Here is a 9,024-nt window from a genome sequence, read left to right on the forward strand (position 1 = left end):
CTGGATATCCTATTTTACACAAAGATACCCAAGTCAAAGTAGACCCATGCCGCACTTGGTTCAAAGAGAATGGGAAATGAGAGGGATGCGGCGCTCCATCTCTCTGCCCATAGGACATAAACCCATTCCAATCCCCTAAAACAACATAAATTGGGGTTCTAACCTAACGATTTCTAAGCATCGTTTGTCAGTAAAACCTAACCATGTGAGAAGCCTCCCAGCTCTCTGGGAGGGGTTCCGTCCTCTCACTTCCCTCACTTGGCGTATTTTAGTTATCTACTTAGCCCTATCACTTTAGGTGTGACATGTAAAAACAACTTCCTTAACTAGCCTTTTAAAAGGACAGGGTTCGTTCATGTAATCCTATTACATTGACACGAAAATAAATTCAAACATGATCCTTGGAAGTACCTAATATTAGCAATTTATCAGAGATACAAATCTTGTTCAAAAGGGACAATATCTGCAATCCTTAAGGATGCACTTTTATTTCCACCAAGTTTCCGCCTTGCACTAGTAACAAGGGCCTCTCAAAAATCTATTCCGAGTCATGCTGATCATTTGAGTAGGACCCGGAGGCAGGGAATTTACGGCCAAAATCCTGGCATCCAAGCATCCTCCTACATTCAAACCAATCTATAGAGAAACCTCTCATGGCGGGTTCGGTCCATGTTCCTATCACGGCTATTTAGAACCCCCTTGGCTAGGGTTGACGGCCAGTTGGGGGTGGTTTGGTATGCCCTCCAAAAGTTCAACTTGATTCACTATGCTCATTTATGAGTTTGGGATTACACAATCTCTCTTTTCCTTTTTTTTTTTTTTTAAGTTGAAGCAATGTTTCTAAATTTACAAGCACAAACGAAGGTGTAGGTGAGTGCTGGAGACATCTACTAAGGTGGGGTTCCTCTCTTGACCCTAGCATTTGTCCTTCTTGCCTTAGCGGTAATTTCCAATATCCTCCGAAGGATAGGGAATTCCTTCATTCCGTCCCCCTATGAAGTAACAATAGATTGGCTTAATTTCTTTAAAACCCTAAATAAGTTGAGTTGAGCCCTATCCTTGTGTATATAGGGTTCATTTTTATTGAATGACTCTTGAGCAATTATTAGTATTTCGTATGTGCAGTTTACAGTTATCTTCAAGATGAATCCCTAGCAATGCAACTAAAACTTATCATGATGCCACACAATTTAGAGGCATATCTTTCCTAAGACAGTGCTACAATGCAGGTCTTTGCTTTTGGGAATTCATTTTGATGTGCTTATGCAAAACACAAATAGAGACTTTTATTTTTTTTCTTTTGGGTGGAGGACGTGAAGTTATCAGGCCTAAGGCAAAAGCGAACCACTCCCCTTTGAAGGTTTATAGGGGCCTAATACCTGTTTTAGTATTGCAATGGCCTAGATATACTTAAGCGTCATCATAGCAATTCAGGAATTTCATGTACTTGATTCAAACCGTCACTTCTACCTTTCCAATTTCACAAATTTTGTGATGCAAAGAAAAAAGTACGATTTTCGCTTAATTGATGAATATGCATAAGTGTTTTAACAACCCATTTTTAAGCATGCTAATGTTAGTGCATAATCTAAAGTATTACGAGCATAATCAATAAGGTCCTTGCTTCTTCTTTTTTGCATGCATGAACGCAAAATCTTCCGTGCAATTTACTCGTTCAAAAACATGCCAAAGTGCAAGTAAGCACAATTTCCAATATGATAAAATGATGTAAACTAAATTTTGGTTAGTTACGATAGAATTTTGCCAAATAGCTTTCCCTTCCCAATGAAGTCGGCCTATGTCCTTAAGACCTCCCATCATGGTAGGGTGTATGGAATGCACCTAATTACCAAGTGATGTGGTTCCTTGACCCGCAACTCTATCGATTGAGCGAGATTCATGTTCAATTGGACCTTACTTTGTTTGGGATGCATCGTATGATTTGGCTTTTGCTTCACAGCTACGCACCTAGATTACGAGAGAGACAGCTCCTCGTGGAAGGGACTCGTCTACAAGGACCTTCTCCAAGGGGGGGAGAAAGAAGATGGCAAGCTCCGAGAAGCTCAGAGTTCTTCAAGGAGGAAGAAAAAAAACTATTTCCTTCTCTCTCTCCCTCTCTCTCTCTTCTCTTACTCTCCCTCTTTCCTCTTTCCTCTCTCTCTCTCTCTCTCTCTCTCTCTCTCTCTCTCTCTCTCTCTCTCTCTCTCTCTCTCTCTCTCTCTCTCTCTCTCTCTCTCTCTCTCTCTCTCTCTCTCTCTCTCTCTCTCTCTCTCTCTCTCTCTCTCTCTCAATTTTCTTTTGTTTTCTCTCCATCGTGAAAGGGTCCTCCCTCCCACGCTTAAGCCCTTTTTATATGGTCTTTAGGGGGGGGGGGGGGGATTAGTAATGGAGGCCCTCCCTCCTCCTCCCATGGCATGCGGCAGCCCCCCATGCCACCTCCAGGGCATTTGGTAGCAGTCCCCCCTCTTGTTATCATCACGGCAGCACCCCTGCGCCGTCCGCAAGTTAGGGGGGAAATAATTTTAAAATTTTTATTAAAAGGGGGAGATTATGTTACATACTGTTGCACCATCCAATGCGCACAAGGCATATAACCTTTGCACAAGTGAATGTGAGGATTATATCAATGGGTTTCAGGAATGGGCTGCCAAAGTGTAAGACAGAGGGTGGGCTGAGTGTGACTGGTGTTTCTCCTCAATCAATTCCGAGAGGTGAGATTGAGGAACGTTACGAAAATTGGAGTCAGGTATGTTTCTGTTTCCCTATACACACACGAGATGGGCCTCTGCCGCCATCACAGGACATGTCACCCTATTCTGTACACTGCACTACAAGGCTCCCTGGCCTTCCTACTTGCACCTATGCCAGACAGGGTTGGACGCACTAATGCACCATCAACTGTGCACCTTGGCATACTCCCTCTACACCATTCCCCTTGTCGATTTCTAAACCAAGTGTGAGATCTGGGTTACCATCAATACTATCTCGAGTGATGTCAGTAATGGGGTGCATGACTGTTCGTTCATTTCCATCTGAGTGCGACGAGCTGAGAGACTATCCTTCATCCATGACACCTACCATACGGGCTTTATCAATCAGCTACCTCCCTGGCTGATGTTGTGTGGTCCCTGCTGCGTTGGATGTATGCTACAAAGACACCTTGGTACCTCTTGCAGAGCCAACTGTGGCACAGGACATGACATCAACCATCAACTGCAATTCTTGGCGAAACGAGCCAAGTTTTTCTAACCCTATCTTTATGATTGCAAGTGTATGTAATGTTTTAAGTGTGGGGACATTAGATTCCAGTTGGTTGACGATTCTTAGGTTATCTTGATGCATTTTACTCTGTCCGTTAAGGTTTCAAGTGTGGGGACGCGCCCTGCACGTCTATGATGTATATCCCCCTGCATATGCCTCAAGTTGATCATGCATGTATACCATGACCTATTTTTACCCTCATGGGGTCCTTTTCCACCCACCCGTCTAACTTTACCCCACCCTTGGGGCCATTTCTTTACTATTTTTCTTTATCCCTTGTTTTCACATTTTGCATGTGAATGCATCCTACGTTCACCGGAATCCAAATCCAACCTTACAGCCCTGTTCGTCCATTTGAATTTCCCAATTTTTCTTTTTACCAATCCCTGTTTCGACACATGGTTCTTGTGATATTAATTTTTGGCACATTTCGCATCAATTAGACAGTTTTCCATGTAAACATGCATTTGTTGCTTCAGAACCGTGATTTAACATGATAGCCCTACCAACCACCTTCCCCTTGACATTTTTTGTTTTTACTCCATGTCATTCTGATGCACAGTCAATCCGACATTAATTTTTGCGGGTTTTCGGGACATTTTTGTGCGTAATTTCCACATTCTTCCCATTTAATTTAACAAGAGTGTCAAACCAACCTTTCCCCACCTTTTTTCTTTCTTCTCCCCCCTATTCCAACTGTCAAATTTTTAGTTATTAATTTTTCCATGCATTTTCGGGTGTCTTTTTGTGTTTTTTGCATGTGAACCCCTCCTAATTCCCCCGAAACTGCATGTTGATGTGATAGCCCTATGAATCCTTTTTATATTAATTTCTGCATCTCGTTTCGAGGTTGATTTTTGGGTTTTTTCCATGTGAATGGGTCTTATCTCTATTGGAACTATGTTCTGACATGATAGGCCTATCCGGTATGACTTTTCTCACAATTTTCCTTTTTCCTATGTTTCATTACGGAGAATGAATTTTTTGATATTAATTATCGTATAGGTTTTCATGCCTACTTTTTGCCTTTTTCCCATGTGCATATGCTCGAGACAGGGCACGCTTCCCTTTTTAGGGCTTTTATTTTATTAATTTAATTTAATCCCCCTCCCCTTTTTACATTAATTATCCCCCTAATCATTATTTTAATTTAAAAAACAAAACACAAAAATAATTAAAAAAAACAAAAAAAACAAAAAAAACCAAAAAAAAATAAAAAAACGAGAAAAATAAAAAATAAAAAAATAAAACATCGATAAAAATAAAAAATAAAAAAATCGAGAAAAATGAACACCGCAAAATGACAAAAACAAGAAAAAACGCAAAAAAAAACAAAAAAACACACAAAAAACAAAATAAAGAAAATAAAGAAAAAAATAAAAAAATAAACAATGTTTTTCCCCCTTAATTATCATTTAAAGAAAAAAAAACAACCCACCCACCTCCTCATAGCCAACCGTCCCCCTTTCCTTCCTTTCTCTCTCTCTTCTTCTTTCTCTCTCCCCTCTATCTCCTTCTTTCTTCCTCCCCTTCTTCTTCTTCTTCTTCTTATTTCCCCTCCTCCTCCTCCTCCTCCTCCTCCTCCTCCTCCTCCTTCTTTTCCTTCTCCTTCTTCTTCCTCCCTCTTCTCCTTCTCCTATTCTCCCCCCATCTCCTCCTCCTCCTCCCCTTCCTCCTCGTTGTCGCCCCATCTGCAGAGGTCGCTACCCGCTGGAGACGCTGCCTGGTCGCCCACCATCTGTCGTGGCCACGGCCACTGGAGACGCCACCCTGCCCTGCGCCCGCCGCCGCCCCATCCTCCTCCTCCACCTCCTCTTCGGCCGCCCCTCCTCTTCCTCCACCACCCCCTCTTTCTCCTCCTCCTCTACCTCCTCTACCACCACCTCCTCCTCCCCCACCTCCTCCTCACCCACCACTGCCCTCCCAAGCCCCCCTTCCTATACCCCCTAATAAGCCCCCCTTTCCTATACCCGCTAACAAGCCCCCCTTTTCCACCCCCCTTCCCAAGCCCCATTTCCCCCACCCCTACCCAAGTCCCCCTTCCCCCACCCCCTGTTAAGCCCCCCTTTCCCCCACCCCTCTTAAGCCCCCCTTTGCGTGCAGCAACAATGTTTTTTTTGTGCGGGTTGCAGATCTTTGTCGCAGTCGTTAACACGCCGCTATGTATGATCGTGGCGTCCGTGGTCTTTGTGGGCATTCACGCGTGAGGACACGCGTCCGACTCATTCGTGGGCGTGCGTAGTAGTTGCTGTTCACACGCAATTGTTCACCCGCGCGTCCGGGTATTCATTTTTGAAATCCCACAAATAATTCCAAAAACAAAAAAACATAATTTAAAAAAAACATAAAACACATTAAATTTTTTCCAAAATTTACAAAAAATCGTTGAAACTTTTTTCCACATTTTAATTTTTTTTCATGAAAAATGCCATTAATTAATTACTGAAATTTTCAAATCGCCGAAAAATATTCACAAAATGATGGAAATTAACAAAATTTCCTTTAGAATACCTAAAAATCAGAAAAAATTTCCAAAAATATTCCAAAAAATCACATTCACTTTTTTTTCCATTTTGGATATTTTTTTGGAATGAAATTTTATTAAAATATTTTTTGAGAAATACTTCTTTTGTGGAAATATCTTATGACAATGTAATTATCATAAACACATCCTTTGAAACTCCCAAACCTAATAAGAAAATTTCCATCACATTGAAATAGAATGGTTTTCAGCCCTCATAGTGGGACAAATTGGTTTCTTAGTTATTCTTTGAAAAAAAACAAACAAAAATAAAAAAAATACACAAAAACAACACAACCAAACCAATGAAACAAAAAGAAACAAATCCTCCTTTTATTTACTATTTAAATTAATTAAATAAATAAATAACATATTAAAAATAAAATATAAAAAATAAATTTGAAAAAAAACAATACAAAATAAAAACAAGCAATCCACACAAATCAAAAATCCACATCTTCTCCTTTATTTTGGTCACGTATATCATTGTTTTGTTTAGTTAAGGTGTTAGTTAGTTTTCATTTTTTTAAATCCAACAGGACGACTATTGTCAGTCGATCTTTTGTCCATTTTTGTGGATTTGCATGGATTGCGCATTTCATTTTGGAGGACGTGGTTTCAGACCTTGCGAGTGTCCATCTACACATTGCCAGGTTCCTTTCTTTTTTCCCTCTCTCACTTGCACCATAACACACCATTAATTGTAAATAAAATCCATTAATCGTTGCACACACCCAATTAACAGAATACACCATAAAAGTATAATTAAAACGAACCAGACGTTAATTATAAAAGGAACCTCGCTGTTGCACGTGCACCTTTGCACTGTAACCCACTTAATTTTTGTAAATTAAACTCTATTCACAAGTGCACATACACACACACACGTTACAGACACATTAGATTGTAATTAAAATAAACCCCCCGAAGTCACGCATACATGCACTCAAGTTCCACACATCATGTAATTGTAACAATGAACTGCATCAGTAGATACCAAGTTAAGTCAAGTCATGTCAAGTCTGAGAGGGTTTGGGCTACGTTTCCGACTCACCATGCATTAATGGATTAATTTAACAATGAATTGTGTTTAATGGATTATCTAATAAAAAATGAGTTTTTAGTTTCACCCACCCACTCCACTGCACTGTAGGACGTTGAACGTTACGTGGGATTTGGGATTATTAATTTGACCTTGGTCCACATGGTGGTTATTCTATTTTTAGTCAGAATATTTGGTTTAGTCATGATTTTTTGAGTCCGTGTCTAGGCTACGGTATGTGTGCCATTTTTGTTTTACTTTGTGTGCTTGATACAGGGTCTTGGGTGCATGTTTGTTGCATAGCATGAAGCTTTCGGTCCTATATGTGCGTAGGTCATGTCAAATTTTCCATAGGATGTGGTTTGTTTGGGGTGGTTTGGTCGAGTCAATCTAGTTCTTAGTCTATTTCCTATCGATGGTCTTAGTTGAGGTTTTGTTTGTGGGTTTTGCAAGTTTTCTCTTTGCCTTGGTGGTTTTGTGTGTGGGTTTTTTGCTATAGTCTGAATGGCACCTACTTCTACCCATCCGATTGTGGTACAACATGTTCCCCTCGCAATCCATGATTATTCCCTCCTTTTAGAGGCGGATTGCATTCGACGTGCAGGCCCCCACTCATTTGTTGCCCTCACATTGCTGTCTATGGATGAGAAACTTTGTTACTCCTTCTTGGCCTCTTACAAAAACCAGTCTGGTTTGGTTTATAACCACACCTTCTCTTTATCTGTAGCTAATATCAGTGAAGCACTGTGCTTACCCATTTTTGCTTCATTTGTGCCCAACGGTAACCAGTTACTCACTACTGAAGAGATTGTTATGCTGATGAAGAAGGAAACTTCTACCCCCTTGCTCCTTAACCAGCTCATTAATAGTTCAGGGGTATCTGTTGCCCATATCTCTTCTCCCATATGGAAGCAGCTATGTCAGTTCCTCCGGGATCGATTTATGTCGAGCACATCTATATCCAAGTATATGTCCAAAGAACTCGTCACAACTTCTGTGAAGATTCTAGAGGGTGCTAAGTTCAATTGGGCAGGCTTTCTATTATCCAAGATGGATCAACATTTCCAGCAAGTACGGAAGGTTCAAAACAGTCATGTCTCCTATGGCGCCTTATTACAAAGAATCCTGACTTTTGCACCTCCTCCTGGTGGTATTCCACTGCCCTATCCTGCTCCTTTACCAGTGCAGCCTACATCTTCAGTTCCTTCTCCTCGGCCTATGCAACCTAATTTAGAAGATGAAGAGTCCCCTGTTGTGTTTTCTCGCAAGAAACGCCTTCGCACAAAGGGTCCTTCCAATCCTCCTGTACTAGCTTCCTTGGTACAAGCATCCACTCCTGTTGTTTCTGGCAGTGCCCTTCTTTCATTCCTCTCCTGTACCAATCTATTTGTAGCCCAAAAGGAAAGACAATTAGATTTGTAGATTCCTTCATCTTTACAAACCATGTTATCTGGACTTATGCTTCCACAGATGGTTTCAAATGTCCAGTCTACTCTAGAAACCTCCCTCACTACTATACACAAGTGTTTACACTTCCATGCAAGACAAGGTGGATTCCTTAACCAGTCAGTTGAGTAAGGCACTGGAGGATCTGTCTTCCGAAAGGGCTACACTCAGTGATATCCATAACCAAATGACTACTGCCACAGCCTTAATGGATTCATAGAAGGTAACTACTCAAGAGCTAGAATCTAAGCTTGATAAATTGGAGGAGGAGAATGCATCTCTGATTATTGAGAAAATTTCTACCCTTGAGAAAATGGTCACTTATGGATTGCATGTAGAATGATTTTGTCGTTATACTGAATTGGTGTCACCTCCTCCTTCCTTTTATGTGAAGTAAATCCAGTAGAGATTTGCTTTATATATATCCTTAAGCAATGTGGATTTGGAGCCTCCAGAGGATGGATGGTTAAGTCTCTGGCCTGCGGATCTCTTGAGAGTTGTTTTTTATCTCTTTGTGGATGAGCTAATTTCCCTTGAGGTCTAGTTACTATCTTTCATGTATCTTACAAGCCATTTGCAGATCTCTAATGAAGAAGATTTGAATGTTTATGTGGGAGATATCTTCTTACAGGCAGTGATGTATGTGCACTCAGTTGAGCTTCTGCTACTAGCAGAGAATTTGCGAACCTATCATGAGCAAACATTTTGATGTAAGGGACATGCTTGGCATCCACCTTTGGAGGATGTTGTTTTG

Source organism: Lygodium microphyllum, chromosome 5 (assembly GCF_053477565.2).
Source record: "Lygodium microphyllum isolate KBCC chromosome 5, Lygodium_microphyllum_v1.1.10, whole genome shotgun sequence".
Classification (NCBI taxonomy): domain Eukaryota; kingdom Viridiplantae; phylum Streptophyta; class Polypodiopsida; order Schizaeales; family Lygodiaceae; genus Lygodium; species Lygodium microphyllum.